Genomic DNA, 15,755 nt, shown 5'->3' with positions numbered 1-15,755 from the left:
TTGACCTTAATTGGATTATACATTTACTTTAAGACCTTTGACAAGCCCCTAAATTGCTTTGTATTTCATGCATCCTTGGCGTTTAAATATTCGTCTATGATTCTTTCTGATGAAGGAAATTTAGAAAAGCACTGCAGATGCATGAAAGTTTTAAAGTGTTGTCTTCATTTTTGTGTCGCGTGATGGAGTCAAAAAGCGAGGTATGTTGTTTCCTGCGTTGGCTACGACGATGACGTTGGCAGCGTCAACAATGTATTAGTTTGTAATTAAGTCTAGTTTATAGTAAACCACTAGTTGTAAGACAAAGATATTTGGCATGAAGTTGTATTAGTATTGGCATATCCATTATCATGGAGATTATTTGGCCCTGCCCCCTCAGTTATAATGAGTAAATAAGTGTTAATGTAATGGTTTATGAGGGTAATATATATATTTATATAACATGTATGTATATATAATGAAGGACCTTTGTTTTTTGTGGAGAGTTGTCTGGTTAGCAGTCGTGCAGCATCTTCTTATTTTGGTAAATAATATTGCAATCATCCTGAACACACATTGGATCTAATAATGTCTTCACTCTTCCTAGATATATATACTACTTTCAAGAATGGCTTAACATTGGTTGGTCGTTTAATAAAAACTGCTTTGAACTTGTGAGAATTGTTTAGAACTATTCAACGTCTTCTTTCCTTTCTGTGGTGTCAGGGAATAAAGTGTATGTCATAATTTTTATGCAAACTGTGTAATCAAATTCATTGAATGATTTGTATTTTTATAGCTATTCACAACAAGAAAAACTACAAGTAAGAATATATCAAAAATGATAGGTGTCCACTTATATATTTAAATAGATAATTATGTCTAGTTACCGTAAAAAACAAGTGGACACACAATCATTTCAGCTATTCCTTCTGCCAACAGGATTTTAAAATATGACATTTATGGTCTAGATTTTTGACTTTGTACAAGCACCAAATGTTCTTGAAAGTAACAGTTGATGTATTTATTTAGATAAGATGTCTTCCATTTAACTTATTTATTTTGTTCATATGTGTATTGGTGAGAGGGAAAAAACATTTAAAAAAAACATGTACACCCACACTGCCTGTTTACCATCTAACAACAGCAAAAATTTGGAAAGCAGGTAAAAATTTGGTGTTTGTAGCTTTATGATAAATTTCATTAATATACTTTCAACTACTATTCAACCTTAAATCAACGTTGAATTGATGTTGAAACTTCAACGTTTAAATGACATCGTTAATTCAAATTTTCAAAATCAAACATAATTTTGACATTGTTTCAACGTTGAGAAACAACCTTGTTTCAACGTTGAATCAACGTTGAGTGCCTGCTGGATAGGTTTTTAAAATGTTAATATTAGACATACGGCTACCACACGTTCTATGTGGCAACATTAGATCCACTTAAAGAATCCCTCATTTTCAATATTTCATCTGTTTTTCACTGGACTTTTTGAAAAATGACGCTTTCAGCGGCATGTTTCTATACTAGTGAACTGAACTTCCATTACATTTCTCTGCCTACCGCGCTCGGTTCGTATTTACTTTCCATTACATTTCTCCGTCTATCGCTCTTGGTTTCGTATTTACTATTTTACATTTAAACTGGAATTTGCTTTTATTATGATTTTTGTGTAGTAATCAACCGGGAACCAGTTTACATACCTCCGGTCCTTCTTATTACCAAAAAGATCGAAGTGTACCAACCAATGTTGTTAAGATACTCATAAATCTATTTTTATAACTTTATTGATTATGTGAAGTAAAACTAAAACATTGTTAAAACATTAAAAATCTATAATTAATCGGGGAAAACTTGATAGTCTTTTCTTTTTACAAACCACTGCCTTTTTTATAAGAAAATATAATGTGTCCGTGTTGGTCCACTTTCTATTGGTTATAAGACAGATCGAAGTACCGGAAATCCGACTCAATCTTTGTTTACAACAGACTGTATCTGATTGACATGTACATAAATTGTCGATATCGATACAACGGTTTTATTGGCGGGGTGGGATCGTTCGCCCTGATCGGCGCGATCACTGTCTTACGGCATTCTAGTCAAATCGGCACCTGGTATAGTCAAATCGGCATCTAGTCAAATTGGCACCTGGTTAAATCGGTACTTGATATAGTCAATTCGGCACCCATGTTAGATTTGTTTAATATATATTTTAACAGTATTTTAAGCAAAAACAGTAAAAATAAGGAATGGGTTGTCCAGAATTTTTACAGTATTTACCCAAGAAAAGGTAGATAAGGAAGGGGTTGGCCAGAAATATTAACCTAATTTTATCATGTTTATTCACATTTTTAAAGGTTGAATTATTTATATTTATTATTGGATGCCTAATTGACTTTAAATAGGTGCCGATTTGACTACATGTCGATTTAACCAGGTGCCGATTTGACTACATGTCGATTTAACCAGGTGCCGATTTAACTTGTACCATATTATTAAGACCCTAAAGTGAGTTTGAATATTATACGGTGTTTCACTTGGCGGAATGTCAATACACTCACAGTAAGAGTTATTCTTTACTTGCCTTTCCACAATAATTGTTTCGTGGTATTCTTTGAATTTCTCGGCAGTTATGGTTCTCTTCGGACATGCTTTTAAGAGGAATTCGTCTGGTTCAATAGCGTGAATCAGCCCCTCAACTTCTTTGTACATAAATACTAACTTTGGCTTGAACGTTTTGTTCGTCCTTGTCTGGAGATCTTGTTGTAGTTCCAGTTTGGCAAGCATTTTGGAGACTTATCCATCCTCTTTTGACTTGTAATCTCTGGTGATAAATATTGCCGCTTGACATGTTTATTTTTGTTACCGGGAAGGGGTCGCATACGATGGCTCCATATTAAATTATGAGATCAATTCCTAAAGGTCTAGTTCATTATCCAATCTGACACAAATTTCAATAACTGGAATGCCACCCAAGTTAAATATATGGTGACCCACTATAACAGCATAATTACTTGGGATTGTGTTTAATACCATGATGGTTCAATGGCATAAACTTAAATGGAAACAAAATTTAACATGAAAGATTGTGGATTAGTGTAAAATGAAGAAAAAAAACTAGCTTACTATAATATATGGTTAAAGAATGAATATCAAATTATATGGGTCATGGGCAGAGTTGTTATAAAATATCAATATGGCAGAGAAGTGGTTTCAAGTTTCATATAAAGGGACCTGACTGACATGAAATAAAAAAATCAAAGGAGTATCCCTATTTGTCTAATCTTCAATTTGAAATAAAACAGGTATAACAATATTGTGTAAATCTACAGAAATAGAATTTGCTTCAAGTAACAGAAATGGCTACATTTGTGTATGTCACTACCGGTAGTAACTTATTTAATGAGTATGTAGGTAATTAGTCCTATAACATATGACCTCAGGAGCATTATTTATTATTACTTTTTACTGTTCTGATAATTTTTTTTTTTACTATCAATGTGTCGCACTTCGCATTCAAAAATTAAAAAAAAAATGAAAATATCAGTATAAAAACGTTAAAAATTGAATAAGAATGCGAAGTCATATGTTTATAGGACTAGTGGGGTATAAGAGCTTATTACAACAGGCTCTTCATAATCATTTGGTTTGAAAGGATACTAGTAGTCTGTATTCTTGAATTAGAAAAATGTAATTGCAAGAAAAAAAAATACACATTAATTAGAATACTTTTGATCATTCTGGTAGTCTTTATTTAGTACGTACAAAAGAACAGCAAGTAGTCATTGGATATTGTAGATCATATAAATAGTCTTGACCTATTTATTAGTACAAAAAAACAGCTAGTAATCATTGGATATTGTATCTCATTCCAGTATTCTTGACCTATTTATCTGTACAAAAAAAACCAGACAGTAGTCATTGGATACTGTAGATCATTCAGGTAGTCTTGACCTATTTATTTGTACAAAAAAACATGCCAGTAGTCATTGGATACTGTAGATCATTTAGGTAGTCTTGACTCTTGACCTATTCATTTGTATTACAAAAAAAACAGTCAGTTGTCATCTTCACTTCACACACTCATATACGAATATCAAGTATATGCTTACGAGACATGTTGCAATGTTCAACTTATTACGGTATGTGAAAATCAAGACTTGCATAAAAAAATATCCCAATATTAGAGGCAGTGGCGTCATTTTTCCTCAGAGCTTTCAGCTCTTTGATTATTATTTAGTTACGCGACATCTGGATTTTGATTTGCACATCGCTTTGTAATGTCTTGATGTAAAACCAAGAATTGTGAAGCCAGCAACATATTTGACTTGATACTGTAACGTGTAATGTCAGTTATTTAATTAAAAGGTATTTAACTGATAAGCTGTTATGATGATCTGTAAAAGTAAGATACCAAAAATACCAAACTCCAAGGACAATTCGCCATTTCAGAATCTAATGCATCCTGGGTAATATTTTCAAAAGTGTACACCACAACGTCCTGATTGGTTAAAAATGTCATAAACAATGGAAATTTAACCAATGATGTGGCGTTATTTTCATTTTGGGGTACGAACAATGAAATTACCCATGATTCTTTAGATTCTGAAACGGCTAATTATAAACGGACAGTCCTTTATATAATGCAAAATCAAAAGCTCAAACACATCAAACCGATGGAAAAATTGGTGTGGTACACATTTCATAAGCGTGTATAAAATGGTGAATTAAATCTGATTTTATAACTATTTAAACCTCTCAATGTGCAGTCACATAGAATTCCATCATATTGACAATAAAGCGTTAGCAAAAAAAAACCCAGACATAATAGGTAGATAGGTGTCTTCAACCTATGCCAACATTTGATAAAAAAAATATTCAACCTATGCCTACAAACAAAATACAAAAGGTGTTGTTATAGCAATCATTAATAAATAAAAGATAAAATACAGTCAGTATAATTAAGCATTCAAATATTACTCTTTGAAAATTCAGAATAAAAAAATTAAGTATTTTCAAAATTGTGTTGTAGTAAATATGGAATAATTAAAAAAATTCTTAAAGGACAAAAATTGTTAAATAGAACCCTTGATATAAGCAAAATTATGTTGATGCATGAAATTTATAAAGTGTTGTCTTCATTTTTGTGTCGCGTGACGGAGTCAAAAAGCGAGACATAGGCATGTTGTTTCTGGCGTTGGCAATGACGACAAAGGTGGATGCGTCGGGGCGTCAACAATGTATTAGTTTGTAATTAAGTCTAGTTTTTAGTAAACCACTAGTGGTAAGACAAAGATATTTGGCATGCAGTTGTATTAGTATTAGCATATCCATTATCATGGAGATTATTTGGCCCTGCCCCCTCAGTTATGGTCTATTGACTTTGAAACTTTTGATTTGCTTTCATGTATTAGTTTGTTATTAGGTTAGTTTATGGTGAACCACTAGTGGTAGGTCAATGATATTTGGTATTCAGTTGTATTAGAATTGTCACATCTCATTACCATGGAGAATATTCTACCCGTTCCCTCCCTATAGTTATGGTTTATTGACTTTGAAATTTTGCTTAGTTTTCATGTATTAGTTTGGGTTAAGGTTTGTTTAAAGGAAAATACTTATCATAAGTCAATGGTATTTCGCATGCAATTGTATTAGCATTGGCACATCGCATTTCCATGGAGATTGTTTAGCCATGTACCTTCAGTCATGATTCATTGATTTTGAATATTTGCAAAACTTGCATGTTGCTATTTCAATTTCAACATTTGCATTATCGAAATTACATAAAAGAGAGACTTATCTCTGTGATAACAGTATATTAAAGAAAAGTATTCTCATGTACACTGTTTGCTTTCGTCAATTTACTGAAAAATTACACAATTGTTGGAATTGGTGCATGTTAGGTACTTCTTTCCGGATTTGGCATTCCTTAGAGTTGTGGGACTTTTATCGTCAGATTTAATGCAACTTTTTACCTGTCATTCACTAGCTAAGTTTACTTGGATCCGATTACTACACCACAAGGGGAATGAAGGTTCAATTTCGATTTTCCAATTGTCGTTTTAGAGTTATGGAACTTTTAACAGTCATATTAAAGACAATATATACCAACATCTCAATAAATACGGAAAGTGGTACACCAGACATTTGCATGTATAGTTCTAAGAACACAGTTTAACCAATACTTTATTTAGATATACGCTCGTTGTTCAGAAATATCGTTTAATCGGTATTTTCACCGTTGTTGTTTACTGTTGATTTTGTAGACTGTTCATAAAAACCGTCACTTTTCTAATTTTTGCATATGAATGAACGAATTACACTCGAGGTCAATAAGATTCTACAGATATTCTTTTGTTCAGCTAAATTTACTATTAAAGCTTCATTGGCTAAGAAAGATTATATGCTCAATTCGATTTTATTAAGTTTCTCTACCATGTTTCAAGGGTCAAACGACGTAACAGCAGTTATAGATCATGCAGCAACGGGTTTTTATGGTGAATTAAATCTGATTTTATAACTATCTAAACCTCTCAATGTGCATTCACATAGAATTCCATTATATTGACAAAAATGCGTTAGCAAAACAAAACCCAGACATAATAGGTAGATATGTCAAAATCTGTGGTACAGCAGTCAACATAGTTATTCATGTCGGCACACTGGCCGGTAGGCAAAATACATTTTGCATAAATCGTAGAAGGGAAAACAAAATGGCACCCCGCCTTGCCGCGGTCGACAATGTTTTCTCGGGGTAACAATCTGCTCTATCACGCTCTCAAATATGCAATATTTATATAATGGGCATTCCCCTATCACACTAAGAACATAATCAACAGCAAAAGTAGGCGAGACACTGGGTTCCGTGAAACCCTTACAATTTTGTTTTTATAAAGAAATGGTAATTCATATTTGAATTGTAAACAGAAAACAGAAATAAAAAGGATAATCATGGGTTATCTTTCAGTCAATTTATGGTTGTAAGGAATATGAATACTTATTATGATGAACCAATCGTGGTAACTCTGTTGATCGAATCTACTAATATATCTCGTTGATCATGCAATACAGAATACGACAGACACAGACATTTGACATCCACATAGAAACTGACACTGACAAAAAGGGAAAGCTTATTGAAAATTTTTGATATACAAATGTATATGCAGCAACAATCCGAAAGAGCCTGCATGTATAACAGACATATCCTGATTAATACGATGATAGAAGTAATTTTATTTATTACAGTAATTGTTTCCCCCTAAATACCCACGAACTATTCCGTGATAGAACAATTATTGTACGTGACTACGTGTTATGGGAATTTATGAGTTCTCTCTATAACCTTATGTTCCTAATATAAACATTACACAACATTTTCATAGCAAAAATGCAACTAGAAACTTTGAAACTTGAAAGCTTAGACATTGTAATAAGTCGTCAATATAAACTGCCATATAACAGATCTTTTGTGAAAAACTTTTCCAACTTAAATGGCGTAAAAAAAAAGCCCCGAGGTGAGGCCCTATTTCTGTATTACGGATAGCTTTGACAAAGTGACAAAAATTTCTAAATGTGAATTAACTTATTTTAACGATTACAGTATGTATTATTTAGCTGTAGTATAACTGATCGATTTATCGATAGAATAATTTTGATTTAACCACACTTATCGGCTTGTACTGTCATAAACAATATTCGAAGAACAACTTAAAATTTAACCACTTATATAACCTAACAAAACAACAAAAGAGCAAACTAACGATTGTACTTTATAACTCAGAACGTCATCTCCGGAGCTGTATTGATCGGTTTTATAATTTGATATCTAAAAACCGATAGTTTTATTTAAAAAAACAATGTCGTTAAATTTCATAAAAACGCTATAACAAAGTAAAACCGTTACAGGATCCATAACTGCTGTTCCATCGTTCGACCCTTGAAACAGAAATTTGAAAATAGCATAACAACGTAAAATCGTTGTTGATCATTAACTGCTGTTACATCTTTCGATTCTTGAAACAGAAACTTGAAAATAGTATTTGTCATAGGATATTTCTTATCAACTAAATATTTAGTGGTACATTTAGCTGACTTAACTAAATTTTGAACAAAAACATATACTATGTTAGATCTAATTGACCACACGTTTCATTTCTTCATTCAGTGGCAAAACAAAATTAGAAAATTAATTGTCTCTTCTTATGAAAAAGTGTACATAATCAACAAATACCGTTAAAGATACTGATTAAATGATATTTCTAAACAACAGTCGTACATCTAAAAAATAAGGATTGGTTAAACTGTGTTATTAGAAATAGACATTTAAGAATATGTTGTTTTATCTATCGAGACATTTGTATTAGACGCTTGTGAAACTGAAATATCAAAATGTAAATTTTTGCTGCATTTAGATAAAACAAATATGGATAAAACATGTAATTACGAATTCTCATGCTCTTTTAAGTCTTCAACATTTTTGTTTCAAACGTAGTTATTAGCATGTTACGATTTCCCAAACTAGACATATTTTTCTCATTCTCATCTAAGTTTTCGAGTACGCAGGTCTACTCTTGTCGGGCGAACTTTCAATATAGACATATTGTTATTTCATCAATATAATCAAAGAAAAGTTGTTCACGTGCAGATTAAAAATGGGACTTTCTTTTACCAAGGAAGGTATCCTTTCAAAAGATTTTTACTATTTTATTTTATAGTTTTAAGAATAAGTCGTCTCGATTTTTGTACATTCTATTGCGGTCTTCTCGATGTTTTTGCAATCTATGTTTACATCAATAAAAAGTCCGTTTCAATTTGCTTAGTAACTTAATTTAAAAAAGTTGTTAATCTTTGCTACATATCAATCAACTATTTTGATATTTTTTCCTGAACTTCTATACGCACGAACGTTCGAAAGGGACTTATATGGCGTACACCTACTTTGCTCGCCAGTAGTTTTTATTATATTATAATTTTTACGATATCTTTGCATAAAATTTTCATCTCGCCATGCTAAGCGGCATATAATCCGTTTTATGGAATCATGCCCTCTTCAAAAATTTGCCATCCGCCCAAGTTCATAGACAATTGGCAAGTTCCGGAAAGATATACAGCTAGTAGAAAAAAAGTTGAAGTTGGTACTCCACGATTGTTTTGCATAGCGTCATTTTAAAGTATTAAACCTATATCAAATGTTAATTTTGCATTTATTTCAATTTTATATAGTTACTGTTTACCAAATGTTTTCTTTTGAATTTATAACAAATAAAGGCAACAGTAGTATACCGCTGTTCGACAGTCATGAATCGATTGGGATAAAACAAATCCGGGTTACAAACTAAAACTCAGGGAAACACATCAAATATAAGAGGAAAAAAACCCCAACGAAACAACAGAAACACTAAGGTGCAACAAAAAACCAAACGACAATGAAAAAAGTAAGATCACAAAAATACTGAACTTAGAGGAATATCAATTCGGAAAGTCCATAATCACATGGACAAATCAAATAACAAAACGCATCAAAAACGAATGGACAAGAACTGTCATATTCCTGACTTGGTACAGGCATTTTCAAATGTAGAAAATGGTGGATTAAACCTGGTTTTATAGCGCAAACCTAGAAACAACCATTAAGATAACAAGTGCCATTTTCCTGACTTGGTACACGACATTCCAAGAAACGAGGTGGATTGAACCTTGTTTTTAGGCTAGCTAAACCTCACGCTTTTATTGCGATGTTTAATGACAACGTTACATGACTATATTACAAATAAATGGAAGAACATTTAGGACAGAGAAATACACAAATTAACGATACAATAAAACATTACGACATGCTAATACTTATTAAAGGTACCAGGCTTATAATTTAATACGACAGACGCGTGTTTCGTCTACATAAGGCACATCAGTGACGCTCAATTCAAAATTGTAAAGAAAGTCAAACAAAGATGAAGTGCTTTGATGACCCAAAATTCCAAAAAGTTGTGCCAAATACGGTTATTTTGCCTAGGATAAAAATATCCTTAGTATTTAGAATAATTCAAACTTTTGCAAACAGTTAATTTATAATAATGACCATATAATTAATATACATGTCAACACCAAAGTAGTGACTAACCATAGAATAAAAACGAACACGTAAAACAACATAGGTCAGCACATGAAAACAACTACGCATTGTATGTCAACCGACTAGATCGGCGCACACAATAGACGTCACAGGTAAATTTCTAAAAAATTCCCCCCCAAAAGACATAGTTCAAGATTAGGTTTGTTATAATCATATTTGATGTATTTAATAACAATTTAGATTGCTATACATTTGTACTATTATAATAGAATTGTGTTATTAAATAGATGATCAATTGTATTATCTAGCTATGTCGCTATTTATTCTAAATCATGTAAATCAAATACATCGTGTAAGTTTAGTTGCCACAAACTAAAATCTTATAAATGAACTGGGTGATTAATCATCTTTACCCTCACACACGATTAGAAAGTAACAAAGTTAGAATTACGACTACAAACAATAAGATATCTTACAATATCCGATCATTTTTACTAATACTTCATCAAAACTAAATAATACATGAATGTTGGATAACAAATACCGTGACACGTTTTAATATTATAGCAATGCGAATTCACATTTAGCAAAACAGTCACAATCGGAAATAGGTCACGTTCGGTACTTAAAGGACATGACGACGTAATTGCAAACCACAATCTAAGACGTGGTAAAAATGTCCTTAGTTGGTTTAGACAAAGACACATCGTATGGATCAACCAATTCGTAGTGGTGGCCATATAATTTACGGAATGTCATTTTTAATCTTTATCCTCATAACTTTGTTGGAGCAGTTTCTGCGTAAGAAGCACACTCCTGTATATGAAGATGCATGAGCATAACGTATCAACTGAGATATGTAAACACCATACGAAGAGGCAGAGGGTATGCTACTGCTGAGAAATAGGAAATTGATAATTGAGAAGTTAAAATCGTCCCGTTTGTCATATATTGTAGTGTGAAGTCGTCCACCTGTGTCAATATTGAGGAAAAGATCAAGGTATGAAGCAGTCTTTCTAGTATCAGTAGTATTCTTAATTTCAAGATCACTGGGATATATGAGATGTAAGTATTAGCTAAAATATGGAATATTCATTGACATCATCAATATACTAGTATCTGAAAGTAAAATTGAAGAATTTTGAAAGGTGTTTTTTCTTAAATAACAAGCGTTATTGTTAAAAAGGGAAAACATTGACAGTGTTAACAGGGGAGGTGAATCTTTGTTACTAGATATCACATGACATTTAACATTAAAAAACACTATTAGATATATTGTAGATATCACCTGAATCCTGTTAACGAACCGAAAATCACCACAGATAAACAAACGAAGCTGATAAAGAAATGTTTCCCTTTTCATAAATGCGAGTTATATATCCTATAGTACGGTGACCAGCCACAATATTTTTTAGATTTAATCGTCAAACATACTATATGTCTATATTATATATCATTGGATTCGGAAAAATGAGTACTTTTGAAATATCGATGTCGTCAAAAAGAAATGTGGTAACAGTTTTGCATAAATTAAGATCAAAGATCAAAGTCTGTTATTATTTTTTTCTTCCATATTTTCAATATTTTCACATATATACAACAATTTAGGTTAAATTTCAGATAAAGACATTTTTTCAAATCAATAGCAATGAATTATCTTGAAAAATGTAAAAAAAATAATTTATTATTAACGATTCATTCTGAAAATTGGCGTTTTTCAAACACTTGTTCTTTTATACAAAATCAACAAATATTCTGTTTCAGTTACAGTAGGTACCTCACCGGTTGACAATCAACTTCAGCAATAAATGATAAATATTATTTTTACCTGAAGCCTATATCATGAAAGCGTATTTTGCAAAAGCTCATTCATGTAATTACCAAAAACTCAAAACCACTCAATACCTTAAAAAATAGTTACAATTAAAAATCCAACCAAAGAGATCCACACAGCAGAATTAAGCCAGGAGTATCTTCTGGTTCATCTGTCAAGGAACATAATTCTGACCTTTAACAGGAGCAATGCTTCAAACATGCAATGTTTTATTGTGAACAATCACATGACTTTTTACATGAAGATTTTCCCCTTACATGAATACACAAGCTCCTGCAAGATTTCTGCTGACATATGCCCTTTGAAATGCACGGGGTTGATGAATCATTTAACTCTCGCCAAGAGTATACTGAAGATGACGGAATAGGGGTTTATCAATGTGTAATGCGGTTCAAATTTCAGTTTGAAACGAAACACATAAAATATACTGTTTCAGTGCCGCTTTACAGAGAGATTAATTGACTAAACTTACATCTTTACTGGTGGCAAGCTTGACGTGCATTGTTTTAATAAATATATCATTATGGAATGATTTAAAGAGATTTTTCTGCTCATAAAGCTTTGAAATTAATGTTCATGCCCAAACAAGGGCTTCAACTTTGTCAATATTACCGAAGCTCTGCAAACCACTGTCCTTCAAACTCTTGTAGTCAGTTTGTTTACCTAATCCAAACACAGACGGAGTAATGTCGCATCCGGTAAATGCATTTATAGAAGAGATATTGTTGAGAAAACAGGCACATAGTTGGTGAATGGGTAACAATCTTCGCCGTTCCTTTACAATGATTATGTTCCCTATCTGCACCCACAACTCGCTAGTATGTGACATATGTTTGTAGTATTCACAGAGGTCCGCATAATTTTGCTTTTCCCATTTCTCTAATCTTCGTGTTAAAGTTTGAGACATGGAGAATCATACGAATATCGGCCTCATCTTGAGTGCTAAACAAGTGACGACAGTCATTAACAGTGTTGGTATACATAACTTTCACAATTTCGGGATTTACAATATTTTGGCTAAGTAAATCTCGCAATCAGGTGGAATCATAGGGGATTTGTCAAAGTTTTGAAGAATAAAATCACATAAATAATTAAGGAGTGCCTGTTTGTTTTCTGTAACAGAAAGAAACTTCTTCCAGTCAGGAATACTTCTCCCTTCAATAATCTGTTACACTTTAATTGAAGCTGTAGTCTTTGTGCGACCTGCGTTTCCTTTCAGCAGACTTTATAAAGTTGTTCATGGTGTAGCGGTCAATAACATCTGCTACTGTGTGCGTTACAGAAAAGCATTGAGATATATTTTTTTAATAATCAGCTGCAAGATCACCGACTATTCTGCTTTTATTAACATCAATACATTGAACTAATGTCATACCATCTCTGATTTAAGTTGTGAGTGATGGTAAAATGGAAGGTAGGGAAAGTGCACAATAGACTTAAGATTTTAATTGCTACACCAAATCAGACTTGCATGATTTTCTCGTGGTGCCGTCATCATAACAAAGGGAAATTGGAAGGGGACCTACAGGTTGCGACAATACATGTTCTTTTCTAACATCATCTTTACAGTTTGCCAAAAGCAATGCCCATCTTAATACAAGTTCTTGAATTATTTGATTTAATTATTTCCCCCGATTTTGTTTTTGTGGTTATGTTTTCGAACGTTATTAGTTTTGACTTTGATATAGGACTATGTAAACTCCTACACTAAAGAAAGAGAACTAGTGATGAAAAGTCTAGACATATTCAAGCAATCGTCGACAGCGTTGAGCAAAGACTCTTGAATATCTCTTGTAACATGAATTCCAGAAGAGATATTAATAAGACATTAAGGATGGGATTCCATATCAAAGGGATTAGTCATGGTTCATTTAGATGGTTCACTATGACAATAACATGTTTTTCATCTAATTTCAGTGCTGTTGTTTTGTTTTTTCGTGTGAATTTGCATTATTTGCAGTAATTCCAAACATTTCCAGTAATTAAGTACCAAGGGATTCTATGAAATGTCTAGTAAGGGTCTATCTAACAAGCGCAGACTTTTAATTTGTTACGCCTACAGTGCCACCTGATCCCCTTGATGCTTTTATAATGTTCTTTTAAACAGCAAAATGTCTACTGCTCTAAGGAAAATATCTCAGTATATAAATGTCAGTAATACAGCACAACCCCATTGTTTATATGTATCTATATGAGGCTGTGTATGAGCTTCGAATAGCTCTGTCATATGAGCGTTAGGACTTGTGTCTGGCTTGAATTGCTGAAATAATGCTTCTGAGATAAATGAATTTGATATTATTGATTGATAAAGGTATGAAATATCATATAAATGTTGCTTATTTAACATTTTGTGTAAAAACAAGTGATGAAATTGAATTGAAATGTACTTTATTAAATGCAAAATATTTGTAGTGTTAAACTTTTACAAAAACCCTTTATTAACGGATTAATTTTACTAAACTTTATTTGAAATCGTTAAATCAAGGTGTAACAACAATGTATATAATAACAGGAATCACATTACGAATGTTCTATTACCATGTAGACCTCAAAACTTTTCAAATTCGATTTTTCTTTCAAATAAACAAACGTACTTCAACGCCCATTTTACAAAAATTGCACCGTACGATTTTTTGACGACAAGTCAAAATGATAAGTTTAACATTTGAACTACCAATACTGTGATTTTTAGCCGTATAGTCCGAATGACGATTAAACTCCTTAAATAAGAGACTTTTCCTTACTCGGTCACCGTACTACTAGCAGTACTGTCATTTTTGGCATCGAAAATCGAAATCGATATAAACTATCAACCAAATTGTGATAAAGATTCCTGTCCAATAAGATCATGCTCGATAGGATGATGCTACAACCGGTCATGTTTTGTTCTTTGAAAAAAAACTATTTTAAATTATCATTTCATACATGTATTTTGTCAATATATATGATTAAGCGCTTTACCCGAAAAATACTAGTATTTTGCACATTTCAACATCTTTTAAAGCTATATGCCAATATGAAAAACAAAATTCAGATATACCATATTGATGTCAGACCGACTTGTGTCATATGAACATCTTAATGATTTGGTAAATTCACAATACATATTCAAAGGATGCTAAACAAAGAGACATTGATATGTCTTCTTCTTTTAAACAGTAGTATGTAAATAAACTCATCATAGGTACCAGGATTGAAATTGGTTTTTTTTTGCCAGACGCCCGGTAAAAAAAGACTAATCGGTGACGCTTGAAAAATAATTAAAAAGGGCAAATAAAGTACGAACTGGAGAGCACAGAGGACCAAAAATTCTTAAAAACTGAACATTTGATACCAATCGTAACAATCTGGATTCTACTCAGATCATCCACAATTGAGATTAGATATGCTTTAGTTTTTATATTAGTTCATGATCATACCAAATTTACCCTGCACAATGTTTTTTTTAAATATTCAAATCAGACAGTCCCTTACCGATTGGCAAATCAAAAGCTCAAACTCATGAAACAAATGGAAAACACCTACCATATTCCTATCTTGGTACAGCATTTCTTCATATAGAAAACGGTTGATAAAACATGCAATATGTGAACAAACAAAACAGACATAATAGGTAAAAATGAAAACAAAAGTGACAGAGCAGTCAACATTGAGTTATAATCTTAATAACTATCACAACATATGTAAAGCAATCATTTTTAGTTCTTATGTTCTAATACCGTTATGTTTAACTATACTGGCTTTATTGTGAAATTCTTATTATTCTTTTTGATTTTAAACTTTGAGTTTGTTATGCTAACTGATTCAGTTTCACACCATGCTGAACTTTTATAACTTGTTGATACTGTCAAACTACAGTAC

The sequence above is a fragment of the Mytilus galloprovincialis genome, chromosome 6 (genome assembly GCF_965363235.1).
Source record: "Mytilus galloprovincialis chromosome 6, xbMytGall1.hap1.1, whole genome shotgun sequence".
Classification (NCBI taxonomy): domain Eukaryota; kingdom Metazoa; phylum Mollusca; class Bivalvia; order Mytilida; family Mytilidae; genus Mytilus; species Mytilus galloprovincialis.
Note: the sequence above shows the minus strand (reverse complement) of the source record.